This window comes from Hirundo rustica, chromosome 17 (assembly GCF_015227805.2).
Source record: "Hirundo rustica isolate bHirRus1 chromosome 17, bHirRus1.pri.v3, whole genome shotgun sequence".
NCBI lineage: Eukaryota > Metazoa > Chordata > Aves > Passeriformes > Hirundinidae > Hirundo > Hirundo rustica.
Genome location: NC_053466.1, coordinates 12508379 through 12533892, shown reverse-complemented (window position 1 = coordinate 12533892; position 25514 = coordinate 12508379). Strand labels below are relative to the sequence as shown.

At 45.5% G+C, this 25514-nt stretch overlaps 2 protein-coding genes across 7 annotated transcripts in view; one reads left to right on the top strand and one right to left on the bottom strand.

Moving 5' to 3' along the window:
* The window catches only part of MTMR3 (myotubularin related protein 3), a 74703-nt gene extending 52678 nt beyond the window's left edge, over window positions 1-22025 (bottom strand). For 5 of the 6 annotated variants that reach the window (XM_040080601.1, XM_040080604.1, XM_040080605.2 and 2 more), the window contains exon 1: window positions 21937-22025. The gene's annotated coding sequence lies outside the window, so the exon portion shown is untranslated. Of the gene's footprint in view, window positions 1-21258; window positions 21303-21936 lie in introns of all 6 variants that reach the window. The other variant, XM_040080600.2, reaches the window with a different exon arrangement.
* A 145-nt stretch (window positions 22026-22170) lies between these two features.
* The window catches only part of ASCC2 (activating signal cointegrator 1 complex subunit 2), a 34710-nt gene continuing 31366 nt past the window's right edge, over window positions 22171-25514 (top strand). The window contains exon 1 of the mRNA XM_040081009.2: window positions 22171-22892. The gene's annotated coding sequence lies outside the window, so the exon portion shown is untranslated. The remainder of the gene's footprint in view (window positions 22893-25514) is intronic.

Genomic DNA, 25514 nt, shown 5'->3' with positions numbered 1-25514 from the left:
TCCAGCTTTAGTGAGGAGCAGTGAAGCTGCATCTCACCAAGAGCCTCAGCAGAGCAGCCACCAGGGATGAAGCAGCACAGCCCTTTGATGTGGGAGGCACGAGGCCCATGGAGAAGTCTTGCAGCTCTTGTGATCGCCTCAAGAAATGTTTTAATGGGCTTCAATTCCCGTAGCTGGTTTGGAAGATCAATTACACACATTAGCAGTATCTGGTATGAAGTACAGAGGTCTTTAATAGAGCAGTTAATTTTGTCACACTGCACTATGCATTCCTCTAGAGACACAACAGTGCTGCTTCAGAGCCAGCTGACGGTAAGGCGTATTTTCCTACTTCTATGGTATCTTTGAGCCCAATAGTCCTCCATCAACTAAATCAAGGTAGATGCTCTGCAATGTTCAAATCTTGAACGTGTCAAAGGCAAGAACGACTACAATTTCTAAAGTCACGTCTCCAGACTGCCCAGGGAGGCTGAGTTCAGTCAGGACAAGTCCCCAGAATACTTTCCCCACAACAACTTCCATAATATTGAAAGTACACAGGCTTGTTCCTTGCACTGAAGTTGTACAGCCCTTCAGTGCCAGGAAGGAATTTACTTGGATTAACAGAATATGCTTATTCGAAAAAACAAAACAGCACGAAGCCAAAGTTAAATATATCTAGGCATTTCAGAGACACCAAAGAAGGGTTTGTGGTTGCTTGAGACACGGATGTGTATCAAAACACAGAGTTTCAGCTAGAACTGAAATTGAGTACTGCAATGGACTGCAGCTCTGCTAGTGAAAAAGGGTTTGACAGCTCCTGTTAACAGCCACAGTCTCAGCCTTCTCTTATTTAAAGTTAAAATCCATTGAAGTCCAAGCTTCCAAAGAAGGATACCAGCAGATACTTGGCTGATGTGGAAAAGGGAATTAATTCGATAGAGTACCTGTATCTCCTTTGGTCAATCCTGCCACCCAAACAGCAATTCCAACAGGAATGAGTTTCTCTGGGAACAGGAAGATTTCCCTTCCTGTCTGCTCACTTAAATCAGACCACAACAAGTTCTCTACAGCAGATCAGTTTTTACCTAAAAGAGATATTCCTCCAATATCCTATTTTATACTAAATGACCTTTTCAAAAGCACAACAAATTAGTATATACAGACACTTATTTAAAACCTCTCTCACTTATTTTCCCTAAAGAAACTCATTCCTTCTGGTAGATATAACAAACCCTGAGAAGGAAGAATAATAGTACAAAGAATGCAAGTAGTCATTTAAGTGTTCTATCCTTTAGAGAACATTCACTCCTTCCCTGTGTGACTCAAAACAAACCTAATTTACTAAGAAAGACTTGGTTGCAATTAAGAGTTAAATCACCATTTTAAAGAAACAAAGGTTTGGGCTCTTCAGCACATTATCCAAACAGGACACATCCACATTTCTCCCACAGGCATTGCAGAAGTCAGAGCAGTTCGCAGCTCACTCTGTTATCGATGCAGCAGGGAAGGTAATTTTCATTTAATTCCAGATTTTAAAAAATATGTGTGTCAGGAGACTGCAGTTATCCACTTCAATTTTTGCATTCAAATCATTATCAGCCAGCAGAACTTAACCTTCCTTTAAAGAACATAAAGGTCTAAAACCATCCTTACAGTAAATTTACCATGTCCCTTCTAAATTGCATGTTAGAAAAACATACAAGAGCATGTGTGTATTAATCCCCGAGCTTTCCTAAAGACGTGAAAATAGCACAAGTCACGTTTGTAACATCGCAGTTCTTACCTGTGATTTGCAGATCTCAAGCTTCAATTAAATACACAGAAGTGGCACTCCACAGTAAAAATTAAGATCAACTAAATCAATCTATTTTTGGTCTCTATCATGTTATTTGAAGCACCCTCTGGTAACCACCCGAGTAGCAAAACCAAGCCCGTACTTACTGAACATGAACTCTGAGAAGTTTGCATTAAACCCATGAAAGTAAAATATTCAAGGTGCATTTGCTTGGAGTGAAAAAGTAAATCTGGTAAATTTTGGTTAAAAAAAGTAGTTATAATATTGATAAGGAGCAATAAACATTGAGGTTTGGGACCTGCCTTACTGCCTTTCTTCTGATGAAATTAAATGGCAAAACCCCCTGACCTCAGCTGACACCCTGGGTCGTGCTGCACACACAGGATGGAGCTGCTGAAAATGAACAAACACAATTCTGAGCCTCCGTTTGCTCAGGTACTCAAGGACCTCCTTAAAGATCTTATGAGGTGCAATCTCTGGTCAAAATCCAAAGCAAGAGAGGGCAGGAATTCCTCCCCTTCCCGTAACTCTCCAGGCTGCCGGCAGTAACGCTTGCCATCAGATCCAGGAGGACTGAACTTCCCAGAAAGCTTTCCTTCGGAGAGACACCAATTCCCCACCAGATCTCCGTCACAGAAACAAGGTTGAATATCCAATTACAAAACAAACAGAAGTTACTTCTGCCCCCTTTGAGTGCAAATGGGAACATACAAAGTACCAAGATCAATAAATAGCAAAAAAAAAAAATTCAGAACAATTTGGAATGAATGGAGAACAGCACACCAGGGAGTGCAAGCCCCCACTGGCAGAGTTCCATTACAGCAAGTTGTTCTTTGGACTCGTCCAGCTGAGGTTTGAGGATCACCAGGCACATCCTTTCTCCACAATCAATTCCAATATTAAAGCTGGAATCTGAAACCAACTTCAGAGAAATACTCGAAGGCAAAGGAAACCTTCATGCTCTGAGCAAAAACAGAACAAGGGTAAGTACAATGCTCAGAGCACTTAAGTGTGCCTTGCTTTTACTGTAAGCCTTTATTTCAGGTTATGCAGCTGGTGTAACACAAATCTACACGTGAAGACAAATCTAGAAGCAAATGCTCAGAGCTGAGATGAAAAAGCAACTGTAATTTAGATAAATAACAGCTCGCTGCAGGAACAACCTCAGCATTCAGGTCTTGTATTTCAGAGCTTGCACAGTTTTGCTCATTTAGATTCAAAAGCCAAAAAAATAGCCCAAGTCCTCTCCTGGATGGAAGGTTACATCTTTATGCAGGAGAACTTAGCTGGAAGCTTAGATAAGTCTGTCCAGGAAGGACAAGGATCCAAGGTTAGTACGTTTATTAGAAGTACCATTTCTGTGTCATCAGCATGGAGATGTGACATCTCTGCATCAGCTCCAGGTCCAGCTGACAGAATTGTTCCACAAGAATTGTCTGACAGGAGAGGCCTCCAAAGTAAAAATGCCACCACAAACCAGCACTTAGAGCCAAACTTCCGTGTTCAGCCTGAACAACTTGAAGCTTGAAATAAAGATTTCTCTTATCCAGTTGCCACTGGTTGGGTGCTGAAAAACAGATCCTGCAAGAACAGGTAGGACTGTTCTGATATTATTTCACATATTTCAGGAAGTCAGAGCGCTGTTGTGGAAGTGCTGCTGTAAGGGAAGGGATCCTTGACAGGCTGGCGTGGCTCAGTGCTGGATTTCTGGCCTAAGCTGTTACATGGAATTGCACAATGGGTAAACAAGGGAGGCAAAGCTGACAGCTGAAGCCTTGCATTAATGACCCAGCAGGTATTTTCACTGCTCATACCGCCATGGAAATCAACTTGTAATTGCAGCCTAAAGGAGCCCTACATAAAAACCATGGAGTGAAGGGCTACACATTAGGAAACGCAAGTACTGTGATCACCTGTGAAGCTTCTGCTCAGCCTCTCCTGGAATATGCATGATCCTTAATTCCCTTCTCCATCCTCTTCTTCCCATGAACCCTCGAGCAGTGAGCTGAACCCAGAACTTTTCAAACAGTCCTTTTCCTTAAACCCTGCAGTCAGTGTGGAGTCCTGAAGCAGGTCAGTCCTTCTTGCACTACTCCTTTTATGGCACCTCTTCTGCTAAGGATCCAACAGCACTCACCAGAGCCTCACAGGGTTCTGTGTGCTAATGGAGTTTAAAAAGGCTGGAAAACTAAGAATAGTAAGAGCTCAAACCATCAGGAGGACCTTCTGTGTCCAGAGCAGATGTCCAGAGTTCAGTTTTTTTGAATACTCCGAATTTTTATAGTGTTCCTGCTCTGTATTTGGGATAGACAACTGCAGTATCAGGGGTCTAGGCAGCAGAGTTGAGCACTCAGGCCTGGAGTTGCGTACTCAGCACCCAAACCATATCTCTCCACACACCTGGAAAGGTTCCCAGCAACTTCCTAGCCAGGACCACAACCCATAACTTTGGAAGGGACACACCTGCCTCTCCAGGATGGCACCAGCCTGACTCACCAGACCACCACCTACAACTTCTTCCCAGATAAAGCCACCTCACCCAGTGCTTCTACAAATACCAGGTAATTTAAAATCTTATTGGGCCACCTGGAAATTCTGGATTTCTTCAGGTGTCCCATCCTACTGTAGCCTCTGTTTAAAATTACCTCAGTTATTACCTGTGGAGATGAACTACTGATGTCAGCACACTCACAGGACGCAAAAGATCAGAAAGATTGTCAGACACCTGAATACCCAATCATCATTCCTCCCACAAACAGTCTAATCTTTATTTATATTAGTTTATTGGCTCAATTGCACAGCGCAGACTTCTTTGGGAGGGAGGCAAACCCCTGGCAGGCCTTTAGAATAGACCAGCACTCCCAGTTGGGAGCTTCGTCACTAGCCACGACCACTGGTACCAGAACACCCAGTTCATCTGGCTCTGGGCACCAGTTATTTCTGCAGCAACTTTAGAGCAGGCTGTTTTCTTGAAACCATTGACAAAAAAGCCACTAAATTAGCTCACAAGTCAGTCTGTGTAACACAGCACAGGCCACCTGCCTCAGTGAAGCCCCGCTGCCATGTTGTGCCTGCCACAGCTTTAACTCTTACTTAACTTATCGAAAGGATGTCAGAAGTCTTATGCAAGTTCACCTCTAACGTACTCGTTATCCTCTTAGGAGTCACTGAATGAAATGTGAGTTAATGAATAACACAGTAGGAATTATTTCATTATCCCCATGGTGAGAGAGAGCCATCTAATTCTTGGATATGATGTCAGACTTGAGAAACAGCCAGTGGTACTTAGGCTTCTACTGCTCACTCAACTGCTACAGCACTGCTGTTCCCAGAGCAAGGCTGCAGGCTGCTCTGACAGCTCGGGAGCAAAGCTGCTCCAGGAGAAATCAGGAATTCAAGCAGCAGGAGTGTGGAGCTGGAGCCTGTCACTCTGCTCCCACAGAAGGGAGAGGTTTCTAGCAGCCCATATTTAATGTACAGGCCTTGCACAGGTATGGGAATCAAGGCAGTAAGAGCATGTCAGCTCTTTGCATTTTCCTCTTTTACAGCGTCCACCACACGGCAGTCGCCATTTGTCTCTGCTACTAAGTAAACCTGTCTATTAAACTCCATCAGAACCCCAGGACACCTACTGAAAGGGAAGTCTGCAGAAAGGTTCAGATCCTTCAGCAGTCACTGGCAATCCCATCTTTTGGCATTCCAGGCTGCCTCACTTCCACTTTTAGTTCAACTAATGCTCTTCACTATAGAACTTGATGCATTGTGGCTGCCAGTAAATGTTAACTCCTCTGTGAAAAACACACATCTTCTGCTAGTGCAAGTAGTGAGGAGGACAACTCCAAGACCCAAGTGTCCTTCAGGACATCATTTGCCTGCAATAACAAACCAGCTCTAGATTGCCTGAAGAGTCTGTATGCTTAAAAGACCAAGCAGCTTCAGAAGGTATTCAGAGCTGGTATTTTATTGATTTCCTCACTGAGAAGTCCATCCTCATTGCTATCAGGACAGCTATGCCTGGCAGTGCCCTTCCAATAGTTTGGCTCCCAGGACACATGTTCCTTCCTGTCCAGAACACCCCCATACTTCCTTCACTTTAGGAGGAGCAGGAGCATGCAGGAGTAAGAAAGCAGCAGACATTTGAACAGCTCACACCAATCCCTTACAGAGCCTACAAGTATTATTCACCAGCTGTTCCCTTCTAACAACCTGCCTGATGAGGAATAAACTACTACACAAGCAAGCTAAAAACCTAAGAAAGAAGGAAAACTGGAAAGCCGGGAGACCAAAGCTAGAAGATGGACTTATACAGATGGAAAACCAAAACTATCTCCCTGGCATGTCACGGCCAATGAAAGGCCCAACAGAAGCAGATTTCTCTGCATGGGCTGCAGAAATCCTCATTCAAGGGAAAGATTTCCCCATAACCTGCTGCTTACACTCACTCCTGGACAGCCCCAGAGCACCAAGTCTGTGCAACACATCAGAAGCAAAGGACAATGGTGCCACACTCCTTATCAAACGGAAGGAAACACTATCTTCAAGCCTAGCACGTGCTGTCCTGTCATTCTCACGTGAGTGTGCACATGGAGAATGTATTCAGGCCTGGCATCACAATCACTGTCAGGATTGCAATGCTGCAGATATTTAGAATGGCTCTGTTAATACTATAGTTCAATTCCATTATGCTGTCAATATATCCCAGGCTGCAAATCCACTATTGTTCCACAAACATCCAACTTTAATTCTTCAATAACTGCTCAAAATACCAATACTTAAGATACAAATCTCATGGCAGTATCTGTAAAACTGATAGAAAATTCAGCAAGAAACTACGAAAAGCTGACTTTGGAGCAACTTTCTGTCATGTGAGAAGCTTCTGAACTGGTATGGAGCAGGATCACCCTGTGAGGAGCATCTGTGTGCAGGAATGCCTTGAGCACCTCAGCTGATCAGCAGAGCACACAGCTGCCAACAGTGCCTCAACACCCAACAATCAATGCACAACAACACAGAGTGAGGTAGGAACCACGTTTCTGAGGTGTGATGCCATCTAAGAGGGTAATGGGATTGAACTGATGCCCTCAGTGCTGAGCTCTCACTCTGCCTTGTACACTGATACTGCTGAAGTTGAACCACGTGCTTACATTCCCCACTGAGTCAGAGCTGTCCTTACACAACACATCCAAGTTCAGCAGGTCCTTCAGAGGCTGCAGCTGTGCTCCTTCTACAGCTGTGCTGTTAACCAGGCTCTCCTGCCAGGGAAACTGCCAAAGCCTTGCACAGCAAAGAGAGACTGGTCTCTCCTGGAAGCATCCTCAGTAACTACACACAAAAACTGCCCCTGGGACCTTAAGGCACATTCTCCTCACCAACAGCCAGATTTCGTGCCAGATATTGTCTTTTCAGCACTCCCACATTCTATCCCTCAGTGAGCTGCTCTTACCTATTTTGGCCACGCACTTCAGGAGACAGACACATGCTTGATTCAGCCGTGTGGTCTGGTGAGAGAACAGGGCAGCAATATCCAAGTGTCTTTAACTCCACAGTTTTCAGCTTAAAAACACTTAAGACTCACTAGAAGGGAGTAAACAATGCTATGCAGACTGTCTGGGGAAGCATCAATCATTTAAAAATATATCTGCACACTGCATCCTGGGGTCCAAATGTGAACAAGAGCTCAGACATTCCCTCTATTAACAATAAGGCCACTACAGCTCTTCCTCACACCCCAAAATTTTTCTTAGCATCAAGCAGCTGCCTAAGCGAAAGTCAGTTATAAAGTCATTTTATCATGACCACTATTTTCTCAAAGCTTAAAAATTAAATCAAGTACTCTGCTACTGGAATTTTCATTACCAGGAAGTTGCAGTAATGCTTATTGCATTAAGGTTATTGGTTTGTTCTCCCAATATGATAATTGCATCAGTTCAATGCTTTTGAGTTAATTATTATTGTTTAACTGAGGTAAATGCAAACAGAAACCTAAACAGCATGGAATGAACAGTAGGAAACCAAGCTCAGCTATGTAAAGATAAACCAAATACTTCATGATCCCCTGCAAGTATTAGGGAAATTCTCACACAGCTCTCATATGTATGAGAAATTAAAAGCCCTGACAATCACAGCTTCAGAAAATGGGCCCAGGAAAACTATACAGTAAGGTAAAAAAATTATGTTTACAGAATTAGAGATGTTTAATTCTTTAGGTTTAAAAGATGTTTTGGGAAGTGAGGAATTTATTCGTTTTATCTATTTTTGGTATGCTAATTAAATAAGTAGAAAGTGGGTTTTTTAAGATTGCATAGGAAAGATATATGATTTTTAAATTTTATATATTAGTTAAAGTTTTAGGTTGTTTAATTAGTAAATTTGTATTACTAAAAGTAAGTAAGTTGCTTAAAGTAAAGAAGTAAAAGAAAAACATTTGATAAAATTTTATATTCTTTTTTAAAACTATTATTTAATAAAAGACGCTTTTTTCCAGTATCTTGACACTTGGAATAAACTCTGAAGAAATGTTTATTATAATATTAAGAAAAAAAAAGAACTAGGCCATAGATAGTAATATTTCCAGAATATTCTGTCAGATTATCCCAGCAATAAAGCATAAATAAGCATAACTGATTCTCCGGAGACACCACCACACCTCCAGAGATCCTCTGGAGCTTCTTCAGCACTGATGAAGAAGTACCGGGAGTGATCCTGCGCTCTCATTCGACTGAGGGGCAGGAGCTCCAGCAGCCAGGGGGTGATGGAGGCGGCACAGTCAGCCGGGCACAGACCGGATGTGCTGAAGGGCCACCAGCTGCCATGGAAGTCTCCCCACGTTCTGCTGCTGAGGCTGACCTTGGAGCCGGTCAAACAAGTGGCTCCTGTGAAGCTGCTGCTCCGAGATGCTCAGGAAGGCTGTGAACTGCCCAGAGGAGTGACCGCCACATAACAATGTGCTCACTGCAAAGCAGCGCTCCCACACCACTGAACAGACTATGCAAAGAGCCATTCAAGTGTCAGTCCTCCAGAGCGGCCAGGACAAAGTGCTTTTTGTTTCTGTCTTTGAGATCCTTGACAAATCCAAACTAGATGAAGTGAGCTGGCAGAGCGGCCTTACCTCCCAGCCGGATCGGAGATCCCGTGGCACAGGGCGGCCAATGCTCTGCAGTAACTCACACCCAGCACACCCGGCCGTGCTCTGCCCTCCCTGGGAGAGCTCTGGAGGGAATCGCACCTTCGAGCTTGATGGGAAGCTCAGAGGAATCGCTCTGCTTACAGCCAAAATCAAATATAACTCAGAGATAAGAACTACTAAACTAAGTCCTGAGTCTGGAGGTAAAGAGGAGTCTGTGCCTGAGCACAGTAACCACTGAAGGCTTTATTATCTCCAGCAGAGGCTCTGAAATAGATACATTTGTGGTTTGTACAGTTTCCATTTAACCTTGCTAATTTCCTCAGCATTATTTTTTGCAGCTCAGGGACAAACAGCGTTACTAAGTAACTCTCCACGATGAAGTTTCAGCGCTCAGTTCTCACTGCTGAATTAAATGAACAAGCATCTTAACATCCACAAATCCAACAGCCCACTACTCCAGAACCCACAAAGGCTAAGCACATTTTATCTGTGCAAAACACATGAACGTTTATCAAGCAACATATCAAATCTTACCACAAATGTGAAACAAAAGCCAGCAATTCAACTGCTTCAGTTAACAATTAATAAAAGCTCTGAGGAAAAGGAATGCACCTGCTTCCACTTCCTACATAAATCTCAAGTACATCCGAAGGAATACCTCAGATACACAACAGTTTCAGGAGCTGCATTTTTGAAGGATAATTTGAAATCACCATTAGTGGATATCCTTTCAGTATTGAGGCCTTCCTGTGCCAGCAGGTCAGCCCAAGCCCCCAGAGTCACAGGATCCAAGGAGCAGCCCTGTTACCCTGCTCCTACCCCAGGATACAGCTCTGTGCCCAGTGAAGGCTGCTCTAAGCCAGCACCATCAGCACAGGTACCCTTTTACCACAGAAACACAGCAAAGCACTGCAAAAATACTTGTTAAATGCTTTACTTGCAGCAAGCCTGGTCTAGGAGGGTTCAAATCCCCTTCAGAGTGTCTGTGTAGTCATGTTGAGCACAGCACCAAGACTCTGAACAGGCAATGTGCTGACACAACACGGGTGGAGCTGCAGATTTCTACCTCAAATGGGTCTGCAAGGAGCACTGTCACCCCATCACTTATGACAACGAGTTAATGCACTGGAAGGAAGAGAAAGAGCAGCACCGGAATTGTGATGAACTTAACTCCCCTCTTGCAGCTCAGTAAGAGCACCAGTTCTGTGAAAGATTTGCACCAAGCTATCTCAAAGTACTAAAAAAGGATGTCATTCAAGCCTACTGTGTAACACCAAACAAATCTGCTACTTCTCCACTTGAAAATTCAGTGAGGCTTCAAAGCAGGATGCCTAACTAGACAAACTAGAAGACTAATTCCTAACTTCAGAGTTGAAGCCTTCAAGACCCTTCCATCCAACCTACTTCATTTTAGAGATATTCCATCTATCCAGCATATGGTAGAGCATTCACCCAGCCTATTCTGTGTACATGAGACATTAGTAAGGACTTTTCTCCATTCCGCCCCAAAAAGCACACCTGTAAAACTGCCATCAGATACAAAGTAAAATACATCACTTCAAGACAAATGATAGATACTCATCTCAAATCTATCAAGAAATTTCCAGGATTTCACAAAAACTCACCAGCAGACCAACTCCTAAATCCTGATTTAGCAGTTCCATAAAAAAAACCTGAAGAATAAGAGAGGTGTACAAGACAAGCACAGGTGCTTGCTCACTCCAAGCCACGTTTACTTTTGTGCTAAAGAAGAACTCACTGGGTAGGTAGGGTTTGAGTGACACACACCTTGGTATTTAAATAACTGAGATCTAGAGATGTAGGACAGAGGTGAACGAGCAGAAGTTAACTCTTCAAACAAATGCAGGTTTTAACAGGATAAATTCTTACCCTATGCTTAGAGTTTAAAGGTTACAAAAAGCTCAGTGTTGGAGGAACAGATCAGCACCAGGCAACAAGCTTTTTATAACAAGGCAAAGATGCTCTGAATTCCGTGGAGAGGCTGAGCTGTCACTCACCCAGCATGATCTGTGGAGTCCCAGCTCCACAGGAAGGTTCACACTTTCTCTTTCACATTCTTATATGCAATAAACTCTCAGTTTGTTGGTTAATATCTGAGCTTTGGTTAAAATGTTGTTAAAAAAAATTATCAAAATAACCAAGCCAATGATTTTTAGGGGTCACAACCCTCAGGAGTCACCTAACAAGCAGCAGATTCTTCAGACAAGTTTCAAGCCATCAAATTTGTTTCAACATGTTTCAAACTCTGCTAAGTCAAGTCTTTCAACAATGCTCACCAAAGGGTGACCCAGGGGAGAATACAATGGCACAACAACCTGACTAACTGCTATTCAGTCAAGGTGCTGGTTGTGTTTACTTTTGCAGGCATGATGGATGCACGGGGTTGTCCTACCAAAATTATCTTCACAGAACTGCACAAGCCCTCTCTGAACTGACCCCAGGGTATTCCTTCACCTTCCACATTTAATTATTTACAAATAGTTAAAAAGATCTTAAGAGCAGCAACCCCACACAGGCACCTAAGTTCTTCCTCCTAAGTTTTCTGGAATCAAACAGGAGGTTTGAAGCTCTAAAAATCAGGTGCTGCAACACCAGTTTAAAGTTTACTGTTAATCAATCCATGGAAGCTTAAAAGTTGACCTTTCACAAGCAGCAAAACCCCAGCTGGCTACGCCTGCAAGTGCACCACAAATGCGCTCCACAGCCACATCTCCAGACTCCAGAAATTCAAATATATCAGCAACAAAACCACCAAGACTCATCAGCCTACCTGAAGAGACCAGAGCGTTCTCAGCACCTGCAGAAGTGGCTACTGCCTCACAAACCCAGCCTGGAAATTCAGATTAGCTCTGTGAATTCTTTACTTGTCTTGGCAAGAGGCAGCATAAAAATTGTGGAGTTGAAGCGCATAAATTAGGTTTTGAGGGTGTTTTGGCATTAGGCCTTTCTTTAAGCTGTAAGCTAAACTAGATTCTCCCTAGCCCACCTGCTCACTTCTTGCACAAAAACCTTCAGTCCTTTCTCGTCCTTTTCAGGATCCAAGTCACTTCAGACCGATTTCTGTGGGCAAGGCATGTTTTAACTGACCACTCCTCGCCTTCATGAAGTCACTTTATCTCAATATACATTATTAGACCTCCAGCATATTTGTAGGAAAACCATTTCTTAACTACTACACAACTTGGTCTCCTGGGATTGACACATGGCAGTAAGGGTTGACAATGAGACTAAAAGCTGAATTTTGTTGGAAAAAACAGAAAAAATACCTAACAGTAGTTAGAAATACTTAGAAATTGAAAAGAGACAAAGTAGATTAAGCCATATTGCAGTCCTGGGGATCTCGAAATATATTCAAATACACCTTAGCCCTACTAGGTCTCTGCTTTGAATACCAAGTAACTTGAGTCTAGGAGGAAGAAGCATGCTAGAAGGGCTGCTCAGGTAATCCCTGCCTCTGTGAGCAGTGGTCCAGCCTCGGGCACTCATATAGTTTAGAAAGCTGGACAATAACTTGAAATACTAATGTTTAGAAAAATAAGCTACAGGGCACAGCAGCTTGTAACTTACTGTTTAGGGAGCTGCCAAGTGCTTCCTCCCTGACCTGAGCAAATCAAGGTGCCTTATGCAAGAGGAAAAGTCTTCATACCTGAGTGCTGAATGGGACCACGGCGGGCTGGGACATGATGCAACAGCACCATTAGTTTTAATGGGGCTGCTCTCTGGGTGTGACCCTGCAAGGAGGGGAGCACAACTGGCACCGTACACAAACAGCTTAGTAAAAAACCAGGCTTCACAAAGAAAGCAAGTCTTTGCTATACCAGTCTTACACTTGTCAAATGAAGCAAAACCCCTTGTCCACAACTCCCCGGGCTGACTCCTCCACCAGACCCGCCCAGCTCAGGCATCAGCAGTGGCAGCGACGAATCCAACCACTCTCCACAGGTGAGCAGAGCACCAAGCAGGTTTCCACATTGCTTCCTACTCCGAGCTGATTACAACAGCAGGTTTGACACTGCTGCCTCCTCAGAGAATTATTACTCCAGAACTCCCACCCTTAGACCCTTGTGCTGCTCAGTTACCGCCGGCCCTTCAAGAGTACACAGGAAGGAGTGCCTGTGCAATGAAAACACTGCAGAGGAGTTGGAATGCCCCAGCAATGGAAAGCTAGACAGCTCTCCAGCCCGCCAGTCAACACTGGAGAAGGAAAGGATAATTTGCCTGGAGTAATGAGCTAAGTATAGAGCCACCACGATTCCAGTGGCCCAATTATCTCTGCAATTCTTCTGATGTGAGTGGAACACCTTGAGAAGCAGCCACCTCCAGCTGCAGGTAGAACCAGGGATTAAGGCTACTGCTCTGATCTTGTGCTTAACAGACCAAATTCTGCAAAAGCAGCACCAAGAGTCAAGACCAACATTTTCTAACTCACTGCAGTCTTTTTGCCATCCTCAGTTCATTACCATATTATAGCACTTTAGGGAATCCTACTCTATTTTAGAAAACCCCTTGCCCAGTCCTCTCCCCAGGTCAGTGTTTAACAGTCACCCTCATCAAGTGTCAGCATTCAGCCTGTCATTTAAAAGCCAAAATTCCAGTTTGACAAGTGCAAGGCATTTTGGTTACAGCTTCTAAAAGCCTGCAGAACTGAAGGAGGGAAAAGCAACATGACAGTGACCAGGCATACTGGTACCAATAGACAGCTATACAGGGAGCTACTGCTTTTTGAAATTCACTGTTAATGAATATTTATTATTCATTTATTTTAACAAGGGTTTATGCATATAACTTATACAGCTCTATATCCACTGATGTCCCACGTGCTCACAGATTCCAAAGGAACGACCTACAGTTAGTTAGCTGCACCTCCAGTTTTCCTGCAAGGAGGTTTCCCTCCAAACCCCCTTGAAATTATTTGAATACACAGGTACAGTGTCAGTACATTGAGGCTGGAATCCTTTTTATAAAGAATTTGGAATTTTAGAGCAGGTACTTGATCTCCTTCCTTACTGACAAGTCTAACTGACCAGATGGCTCTGCCAGAACACAACCCAGCACAAAATATTTACCACTTGGCCGTGGATCTCCAAAACTGAAAACTTCCATGTGGCTTCTCTGTGTGGCCCCAATTTACTCATCTGTTACGTCCAGGGATGCTCTGCAGCAGTGAAGTACACTAACCAAACACCTCCAAATCATGTGATACTCATGCTTGAGTCTGAAGGGATTAAGAGATTCCAGCCCAAAGTAAAAGAAAACAAGCAAGCTATTGTATTCTGCATTAGAACACAACTGTGCCTTGACCATAATCCACCGGCCAAACCTACAATGAAAGCTGAGCGGACCTCAAAATATTTACCTTGTTCCATCTTCCTCCTTTTTCCTCAGAGAGTTCAGATTTTCCCAAAGTGCAAAAAGGTGCATTCTCTTGGAAGTTACTCAAAGAAAGGTTCACTGAACATAGACAAAGATGATAATTTAATTATAATGGGTATCCAACCAGAATATAATGCCCTGTTCACAGCAAATTCCTGCTACCAGCAGTGAGAGAAAATTAAGAATCTGAATTCTCAAATGTACTCATGACCAGTATGTTCACCAACCAGCATACAATTAAGCATTCCTGTTCTCTAATTGTAAAGATGAACACTTGTTTGATAAGGATTAGTCATTAATTTGATGAAAAGCTTAACCACTCTCAAAAAACCATGCACAGTGTTTAGATGGAAAGAAAAGTTCTGCAGGCAACGGCAGTAAATTGGCAAGTTTACATTAAGTACACTTCGCTTGCTTTCAAGCTTCCATTTATTAAAGGAAAATAATCAAAATAATCTAGAAATGCAATCTGCTTAGACATTTTAGTAAGGTTTCTTGGATCAAAAGTTCAACCACGCCTACACTACATTAAGTATTTGTTCTCAGAAGCAAATAGAAAAGAAATAAAGAAAATTCAACTATAACTATTTAAAAAATCAAGACTATCAGGTCAAAACACTTAAAAGAAAGGTGTTTCTACTCCACTCAGACCACAGCAACCTGGCTGCAGAGAGTTAAGAGAAAAGTCCTTACATTAAATTTCAAGCCAAGCCGCTCTGTGATATGGCAGGTGAGTTTTCTTCTCACTGCCTCTAATTTTGGCTCACCTTTTCTTTGTTAGGAGACAGACAAGTGTTTGAAAAGCTGAACTCAGAGACCCACAGAACAGCAGAAGTCAGCTTTGACAACAGTAATTTTAGCTGGAGAAGACACCAAAAGCTGGATGAAGGTAAAATTGAGATTCCAGCTGCAGCGCATCCAGCACTAGGTCTGAAAAGGTTTCCAAGCAAAGGTCTACAGCCCAACAAGGATGCAGCAACCAGCACAACTTTCCAGCCCATCTCTCTCTGGTTTAAGTTTCCATGATAGCAATTACACGCTTGCAGATAGCAATGGAACAAGCAAAACTTCCCCAGGTACACATTTAGATCAATTATGGCTGCGAGAGACGAGATCAGACAGCCACAGCCGCTGGCTTCCTCCCTGTCCTCATGGACTTGCAAGGATAACAGGGGCAGTCAGGCTGCTGGCTCCCTCCTATCTACTGGATAGGATATTCCAGGGAAATGCTTTTCACCAATTCCAATCCTAGAAATACAAAGGAAACTTTCCACCAATTCCACACCTAGTGGCAGCCACTTCCATGAGCAGCTTTGGACTTAAACTCATTTTGAATGGACAGAGCGATACCATAAGAGTGTCAGGACAGAGCTTAATGGTAGATCAGCTGCTAGACTGGATCCTTCTGACATCTCCTGTACAAAACTGAAGCCTCACTTTCAAAAGTACCTGAAGTTACTTTACTCAGGCAGCATCTTGTGTAGGATGTAGAGGGTGTTAAGACTCCACAGCCATGGTTCCATCAGTACAGTTCAAATAAAATGTTCTTAAGCTCTATGTCCTCAGTTCTTTCGTTACAGTTTCTTTAATCCATTCTTCAGCTTCACTCACCTCAACTCTTCAATACTTTCAACTACTACTCCTAGCAACTGAAAAACCGAAATCAGTATTCTGGTAGTCTACCCTTGACCTAGACAGTGCTAAACTCTACATGATGGGGAAGATATGCAAGGGAAGATCTGATTTTCCATCTGTTTTCTGAAATACTTCCACCAGATGTACAGAAACTTCAAAAAAATAAGAATCCTACTTGCCCAAAACAGTCAAACCTCAGAGGAACTGAGGAGTCAGACTCACAGGGCCTGGCAGTCTTATGATGCACATGAGCCCTACATGAAAGGCTGCTCTCAGGGTGAGCTGAGGAGATGCCCTGCAGCGAGTCCTGCCTCTGCTCTGCTCTCCAAGGGCACTCAGGAAGCCAACCAAGTGCATCATGTCTTCACAGACTCCATGTCAACCTACACAGACAGGATTTCTGTCCTCTCCTCCCTCAGGTGCCTGGCAGCAGCTTCCCCCAGGCACTTCCACAAGCAGAAAAAACAACATTGGAGAAAACAAGTCTCATTTTGTCAGGAGTCTGCCCTTTCCTGGTTGATAGAGAAGTCAAAACCCTCCTCTAAAGGTACAGGGGAAAAGAAACTATTCTTATTTCTCTGTCCTTTCAGGTAACACCACAGAATTAATGCTTTGATTACAGCCCTAGTGTGCAGTCCCAAACTTGGAGAAGCAAATGAGGCCCACAAAAGGGCAACACAAAACTGTTCTACCAGTGTTTCTATAAATAATGTCTATACCAGAGCACAAATCTCTGGTATTCGAAAGAAAAACTACAAAGACTTAATTATGGCAATGCAGCAGCCTTCCTCCACAAATTCAACCTGAAGTGTATTACTTCCTCCCATACTGATTACATGTTCCAGAAACTAAACCTCAGAGTACCAGAACAATCCAAAATACTTAGAGACTATTAGACTTGTATACACAAAAGACTTCATCATACAGACAGGCACCCTAAAGACCTATTTAATGCTACTTTGTTTCCAGAAATCTCAGTTAAAGAAAGATTTATACCATTTTCAATGGTTTTCCCTGATGAAAATCTTTCTTAAAATAGGGTACAAGAGCCTTTGGTAGAAGTCTTAGCCACGGGCCTGGTGTGCTCACGGCAAGGGAGAAACACATCCAGGAATTCTAGGTTCTGGAAGCTCTGAGCCCCAGAGCAGCCTTCCCTGCTGTCCAATCCCAGAAGTCCAAACATTTGACCATTCCCTGTTATGGCTCTCCCTCTGAAAACACACCCCAGGCAGGGGAGATGGTCTGTTCTGTGCCCTTGGGAAAGCCCAGCTCTTCCCAAGAAACCAGGGACTAACACCAAGTTTCTGATTTCATTCCAGCTTCAAGCTAATTCCACAGGTGACAGGATGATTGCCCAATCTAAGCTCATCTAGCACCAGTTCTAATGCTTCACCAGATACAGAATCAACTCTGAAGTTGACCCCACCACGCTGTTTGCACACTGCAGAATCATCTGGTGAACAACCAATGCCACAGAAGTCAGGGACAGCACCGGCTCCATCAGCACCTCGATGAAGCTCTCTACAACCCCAGCCTCATTTCCATTGTGGTTTGTCAGCCCGTCACAACGAATGCTGCAAACAACAGTGAGATGTGCTGAGCAAGGCAAAGGACAACTTGCTTTGCTTGTCACCTCCCAGGACTCCTCCAAGCCTCAGCTTCTTTGATGTTCTGCCCTCCTTCAACTAACACCCAACTGTGAAGTTGCATTTTGAAGCATTTACAATTCAGTATTTTGGTTCAATTTCCCTTTAAAAAGGGGGTTAATACTACTTAGGATCTATCTGCTTGTGCTATTGAGGACACATTTTATTACTGGCATGAGTGGTTACGTTCAACTGCCTGCCCCCCAAGCCACCCCACCAATGATGTTTCACAGCTCTTCTCTGCAATCCAAATCGAGAGGAAAAATAATGGATTTACTACTCCAAAATCAACTTCCACTGGTCTTGCTCAAGGTATTCATTTTTCAGAAATGGCAATAGTTCAATACAGCAGCTTGGATAAGTTCAGTTACAATGTCACTGAACAAGGAACATCCAGCATCAAGTCTCCTGAAATCCAGCTCCCCCAGGAAGGCCAAGAACCCTATTTAGGAAGTCTCTTGCAGAGCCTGGGTTTTTCCCCCCTTCTTATCAGAGTTTAGAAGAGTTCCAACACCATGATAGCTATTACAATGTCATTAGCTGCCTCACTCATACAGATACACAAAAATTCCAAGAAAACTTCCAGATGGATCCTACCATGGTTACCCTGTTGCAACTATTTTCAGCATTAATACCCATGAGGAGGAACAGCACCTCTGAAGTATCCAGTGGCCCCCAGGAAGTCCAACAGAGCACCCTCCAGTTACCAGCTTAACCTGCAGCCATACTCAGGCGTCAAAACAACTGCTGCTTTCCAGACTTCACTGAAGATTCCAAGTCTGAGAAGCTTCAGAAGACAAACCAAAGCCAGGAATCAGCAACTGTGTCTTAAGTGAACCCTTTACAACGTGCTTCCTGCTGGACATCCGTGACTCCAGAAACAGCTTTTCCATTTCAACCAACATTCCAGAAAGCCGGCAGTTGGCCCTCCCTCCCTTCCTCCCCAGCTCACTTTGCATGGCTCTGCAGGCCCAAGCCTCACTTCCAGGTGCACACTGGTACTTCCTGAAGGAGAACAGAGCACTTGTGGCTCAGAGCAGCACAACCTGACACCTCGTAACAGACTGAACATCAGAGGTGTCACTGCTTGCAACAAGATCACACTGCATTTCTTCCCTGCTGCTACAGGCTGGTTCCTCCTTGAAGTTCTGAGCAGCAGGGATGGACTCGAGGTCTTCCATAAGGAATGACACATTACCCCTGGAAAATCTACAGCCAGCTGGGGGTCACCTCCTTGACACCACTACCAGAAACCATTAAGCAGGTGAGGGGAAGAACAGGTCGGGGCTACTCACACTCCAGTTTACCCTTAGATTTCTGTGGTATCAAGTCCATCCTGTCAGTGCTTCTCAACTGTTTTTGAGACACACAAGCAAAGGGACAAAGTTTGGGCTGTTTTGCTAAAGCTGCCCTCCAAATAAGGCCAGCTGACACCAAAGGAGGCTGTGGTTTGTGACCTCTGCCCATCCCACGAGCAGCTGACACGTTTGCAAGCCAATGCACACAGCAATCTTGCACCGTTTGGGCTAATGCATCCAAGGTAGAAGCTGGAAAGCAGCAGAAGCTGAGGGCTCCAGCTCTTTGCTGGGCACAATAAACAGTCCCAATAAAATGTTAGTATTCCAAATTCCCAAACTGCCACTGACTTCACTTCAAAGTCTTCACTTTGTCACTGACTTCACTTTGAGGTCTTTCATGCAAACCACTCAGTCTTCCTGAAATTCTGAAGCACCACAAAGAAAGAAATACTTGCCTTTTAACAATCCAGTAATTCATAAGAACTACAGCAAAAACTGAGTCCTAAGCATATCCCTATAGTTTTCCTGACAGCACCGGGAAGTTACGGCACCAATATCTAGAAGAGGGCTGAAGTTACAAGACATGAAGCTCGCTTCTCAGAGTTTACGACCCACATGGGATCTCACAGGGAGATCTTTACACCACCAGCTACTCAGGCTGGAGACAAATGCAGAAGAGTTGCCCATTATTTCTGAGACAATTCAGTCTCTAAGAGGTTATTTTGAGAGAACCGTGACATTACTTTGATTGAGCCAGTGAAAGCTATTATGAAACACATACATGTATAAGTATCTGGACATTTCATTACGGTTCACAGGATTTGATAAGCATTAATTTGGCTGTTTGGAGTCACCTGCTCTGAAGACACCACCATCACCAACCGGAAGAGCCCTATCCTGTTGTATCCAGTTATAATTCCCAATAGGAAGCCAACACAGCAGGAACAGCCTTCACAGTCCTTTCAGCTGTAGGTGAAAAGACCTCAAACTCCATGCTGGATACCAACCCAGCTCCTCCACAGACACAATTCCTCTTCCCCGTCCCATCAGGCTCCTGCCTATTTACTCCAGCAGCCCAAAGATCCCCTTTTCCTTGAGTTACTCGCTTTTTTCCAAGTTACTTGTCAGCAAAGCACTGCACAGCCATGTTCCTCCTACTCCTGCAAGCTGACAACATACTTCTCTCCATCATCCTAGCTTGCATGTAGGTGGAATGAGATCTGAGATAAAATATTGTATCCTCTATTTCAGAAGCCTGGGCAGGCTCCATTTCTGTCTCCTCCAGCTGCAGATGGCCGTTTTTATGGAAAATAAATAAGATGAGAGCTTATCAAGCTGACCTATTCCACTTCTGTGGTATCATTTGTGGGTTGCATGACTTGTTCCCTAAGCAGGTTAACACTGATATTTTAATAATTGCTAGTGCAGACAGTTCATGCAATAGCTATTAACAGTACCCCAGCCAGGCACCGATATATATCACTGCCAGTGAGAGAGAACTCAGCTTGGCTCTCAATTTATCATTCCTATAACTTGAAGTGGGACAAGAGCACCTTTCAGTGCAAACACCCAGAAGAACATCACTGCTGGTGCACCTTTGCCCTTCCCCAAGCTCCAAAGCAGGCACAGAACCACTTGTCACTGAAGCATTTTAGAACCTCATGCCGCACCTTCACTTATCTGCACAGTTTCAACACTTACAGCCCAGCATTTCCTGTGCTAGGAAAAAAGCACCACTTCTATCTCCCAAACCCACTGTAATCAGTAACAGCTGAAGCAAAGCAGGTATCAGATGTCAGCCTCCTCCTCTACAGTTTACAAGCAGTCCTTCATAAAACCTCCTTCATCTCTACCAAAAAAGTTCATTTCCAAACACCACATGCTTTAGTAACAGACAAAAGGCATTTCAGTTCTTTATCTGAAGCTCAGAGCATGACAGGTACTATATCAAACCTGTCACAGCTCCTTCCGTCACGCTGCCACCCCTTCCCAGCAGACTCACCTTTATAATATAAATATTCCTTTATATCCACCAGAATGCCAAGCTGTGCTTCCACTCAGCACTACCTTACATGATTCACTAACCAAGCTTTTTTCTTCTAAAAGAAAGCCTTATTGCACATGGCTACATCACACAAGAAAACAAACAGGTGAAGCAAAGTGCCTACGAGACCTGAAGTCTGCAAGAGTTACAAGCTCACACCCAACCTTCCTACAGTAAGGGAAGTGTGCACAGAAAGGAAAGAAATCAGTTTCCTGTATAGAGTTGTGAAGAAACACCAGGTCTCATCTGCTGATCAAAAAACATTCGCTAAAAGAGCAAGAGCAGAAACAACTTCAGTGCACAAACTTAACTCCATGTTGGGGGAGCAAAGCACTTACCAGAGAAAGGCAACATCTGCTCATATCCCAGCGAAAGAACAGTACTGTTAAAAGGAACACGGGGAAGAGGCGCAATTAAAGCCCCAAAACCATATAAATAAAAAGCCTTAACAAGTCCCACTTATAAAAGGAACGGGAATTTCGGCCGCAAGCACAAGGGCGAGTGAACACTGCTGACACCACAGCCAAAGCGGCCGGAGCAGCCGAGCAGGGGCCGGCGGCTGCCACCGGCATGGGGCGATCTCCGGCCGGGCTCGGTGGGGACCGGCCACCCCCGTGGGCCGGGCAGAGGGGCGGCAGCGCCGGGCGAGGCCCACAGGCCACGGGCAGTACGAGCCCCCTGCCCCGGGGAGCCCACCGTGCCCCGGCCGCCCGAAGCCCGCAGCGCAGGGCCCGGCCCGGGGCCGCCCGGCATCGCCGCCCGGCCGGGGACAAGAGGCCGCCGCAGCGCGGCCGCGGGGCCGAGCCGCTTCTCCTCCTCCTCCTCCTCCTGCCGGCCGCGCCGAACGGAGCGGAGCGGGGCCGAGGGCGCCGTGCCGGCCCCACCGCCGCCCCTCTCCCGCAGCCGAGGGGGCGTGTGCGGCCCTCAGTGACAGCGCGGCCGCGCTCCGCCAGGCCCCGGCGCGGCGGACCGGCCCTCCCCGCCACGGGACAAGGGGCACCCCGGCGAGTCCTTACCGCTGGGCAGGGCATGGCGCGGAGCCCCCGCCCGTGCCAGGGCGCGGCGTCCTGCCGGGGCCGGGGTCGCTGCGGGCTCGGGGCCGCCGTCGCCGCCTCACGGACACAACAACATGGCGGCCGCAGGGCCGCCTCCCTCCTCTCCCCACGGGGCGGGGCCGGGCGCGCGCCGCTCCCGCCCTCCGCCCTGAGGGGAGGGGAGGAGAGGCGAGGCGGAGCGGAGCGGAGCGGTGAGGCGCGGGGGATGGCTCCCGGCCCGCGCTATGGGGACCGTGGGATCGCGGAATCAGGGGATCACGGAATCACGGCGTCACCAAGGTTGTTAGATCAGCTACTGGTTTAAGATCGTCTCTTCCAACCGTCAGCCCAGCACGACCACCGTAACCCCTAATCCACCACGCCACATCACTCAGAGACAGATGCAGACGCCTCTTGAACGCCCCGAGAGAGGGTGACTCCAGCACCTCCCTGGGCAGCCCCTTCCAAGATCTGACCGCCTGGACGGTGAAAAGTTTTTTTGCTAATCTGTAACGTCGCGGCCCCGCTCGCCTCAGCACTCGCCGTGCCCTCAGGAGGCGGCTGCCATAGCTCGGCCCCTCAGAGGATGAAAGGCAGGGCCGGCGGGGACGAGTAAGGGACTGAGCATCTCCCTGAGGAGGAGACACTGCGGGAGCCGGGCCTGGCTAGTCTGGAGAAGGGGAAACTCAGAGGGGATCTCACCAATCCGTGCAAATATCTCCAAGGGATATCAGAGAACAGTACCAGACTCTTTTCAGTGGTGGCCAGAGATAGAACAGGGGCAATGACCATAAACTAAAACGCAGGAAGTTCTACTTCAACATGAGGAAGAGCTATCCATTGAGCAGAACACTGGACCAGCTGCCCAGGGAGGGCACAGAGACTCTCCCGCTGGAATAATCCAGACCCTGGATGTATTCGTGTGTCACCTGCTCAAGGTAACCATCTCCAGGGGGCTGGACTGGGTGATCTCCAGAGGTCCCTCCCAGTCCCTGCTATTCTGTGGTTCTGTGAAGCCAACTCGCCTCTTCCCCATTATCCCCCTCTGAGGTCCATAAGCCTGGCACTGGCTGAATGAGGCTGTGGAACAGGGTCTCAGCAGAGGTTGTGATAGCCGCTTCAGCCACTCTGTGAGTCAGGTACCAGTGGAAGTGTCAAAACCCCTGGAGAAACACCCTGTTCCTCTATAACCTGAGATTAGCTCAGCTGGTCAGAGCATGGTGCTGATAACACCAAGGCTGTGAATTCAATCCCTGTGAGGTCCATCCATTTAAGGCTTGATGATCCTTGTGGGTCCCTTTGAACTCAGAATATTCTGTGATCTACAGAAGCCATTCTGGTGCACAAGGCCTTCTGGCCGATGTTTCCTGTGTTGCTTTGGTGACATTCAGCTCAGCTGTAGGAACATGTGTGGCCCCACGCCACCAGGCCACGCGCTGTCCGAGCCACCCTGCACAGCCCGCGGCTCCCAAAGCATGAGGTAATGGGGAGCTGGGAGCCAGCATGAGGCAGGACTGCCAAAAAACACATGGAAGCCAAGAGACAAGTGATAAAGCAAAAGGCCTCTGAGCATTAAGCTACAGAAAATACAGGAAAGCTGGAGAGTGGCAGCAGTGCTGGAGGTGGCAGGAATATTGTTGGCTCCAAAACGAAGCTCTAGCTAAGCCTTGTGCAATGGAGCTGCTTTCCAGCAGCAAGATTTATATCTGGGTTTTGTTGCAACTGTGGTGGATCATTAATGTTTTATTTTTATACATATCTTTAATTTACAATACCGTATGTAGGTCAGGTTGTACTTTTGCAGGAGATTTCCACCTGCTCCTCACGTTCGCCTTGATCTGAAATGAAATGCTTGCAAGTAGCTATAAAATGCACTCCTAAATTACCCACAGGACTCTCCCTCTGAGTCCAAGGCTAGTCATTGTAACAGATGGACTTCAGTCTGTCATTAGGTCGTGTCTAAGCTGGAAGGAGCATAAGTGTTCAGAGGGAACAATGCAAAACACAGAAGCCTGTGTCTTCACACTCAGATATGAACCACGCAGTGAGTTGTGTTCTGGTTTGGCTCCCTTGGTCAGGGACAGCAAACATTTGAAAGGAAGTTAATCAGCCCCTCTGAAGGGATTTTTTCCAACAACAAGCCATCATCTGAATGCAAATGGGATCTAAATGTCAATATGTACTTTCAGAGGAACTTTGGAAGAAATACAGGTAACTGAAGGGAAAAACAGCATTCCTGGTCTGTTTACACTCAAAAGGAATGAAAATACGTAGAGCCAGTAGAGCTGTAGCTGAAAAGGATGTGTGTTGACAGCATCAGCAAGCAAAATATGAATTTTGAGAAGTCCCTGTTAAATGTTGCCTTTTGCAGTGTGCCTGGAGGGAGATCAAATGTGACCTACTTTGGGAAACTGGATCCCGGAGACCTGGGGCTCCTGTACAGCAGAACCTGCTGGGTGCTCCTTCTGGTCCTTAAAGAGGGGGAAATCCTGCAGTGCCATCCCTGTGACAGGAAAAGCTGGCACTTCCAGCTGCTTGTTATATTTATACATTTTATCTTTACCAATCTGGTCGCACACAGTGCATGGAGACATTCCGTGTCTTGTGTCCCAAACCTCTCTGTATCTTGTGTTCCAGTCTATTTTTTAATACACGGCCCCGTGTTAAATGACTTTTGCTTCTATTTTCCATGATGATCGGGGCAAAGGATGAGAATTATTTTATGGAAACGGAAATTACTGGACCCAAAGGGAGAGCAAGGCCTGTGAGAACCTGACACACAGCTCAGGGAACGAGGTGTTCCCAAACCCAGAGTCCTGAAGGACCTGGAGTGTATCCTCACTAATCCAGTACAGGGGTTTTTGGGAGGTGGAGGGTGGTATTGAATTATGGAGGAACTCCTGAAGCACTGGCTGGTTTTAAGCAGGAGGAAGTAAAGCAATCCAGCCATTTAGACACCTGTTAGCGTGACCTCAAGAGCATTAAAAGACTAAAATATAAAACAGAAAGGAAAAAGTTGGGGACAGACAAGTAAGTTAAAAAATGTAAAATAAAAATGTGATGTGTCATTATACATACTCATACTAAAGATTGATTGGTTTTAACTAAGAATATACCCTTGATAATTGTTTCCTAGACATGGATATATAATAGATGTTTATTAACTTATTCAGTAAATTAATGGAAAGCAGGTCCATAAAAAAAGATAGCTAAGTGGAAAAGGTAGGAAGTCACCTCAAACACACACCAGCTGTGGATGCATCAAGGAAATTTGTGGGATAACAAAGGGAAGAATGAGTAGAAAGTGCCTGGATTCCCATGATCCCCCCAGGATCCCAGCCTGGTCCGTGTGTACTTTTGCTCTTGTACAATATTTTTCAGACAGGCCTTGGAACAAAAGGTAGGAGGGAGCTGATGGCATAAAGCTGGGAGGCACTGGCTGTGCAGCAAGAGTAGCTGTATTGCTGGGAGGCACTGGATAACATGGAGTGCTGGCACACTGGAAATGGGATGAAATTTAATAGTGGAAAGTACAAGGTCATGCCCTTGGGAATCGCTAA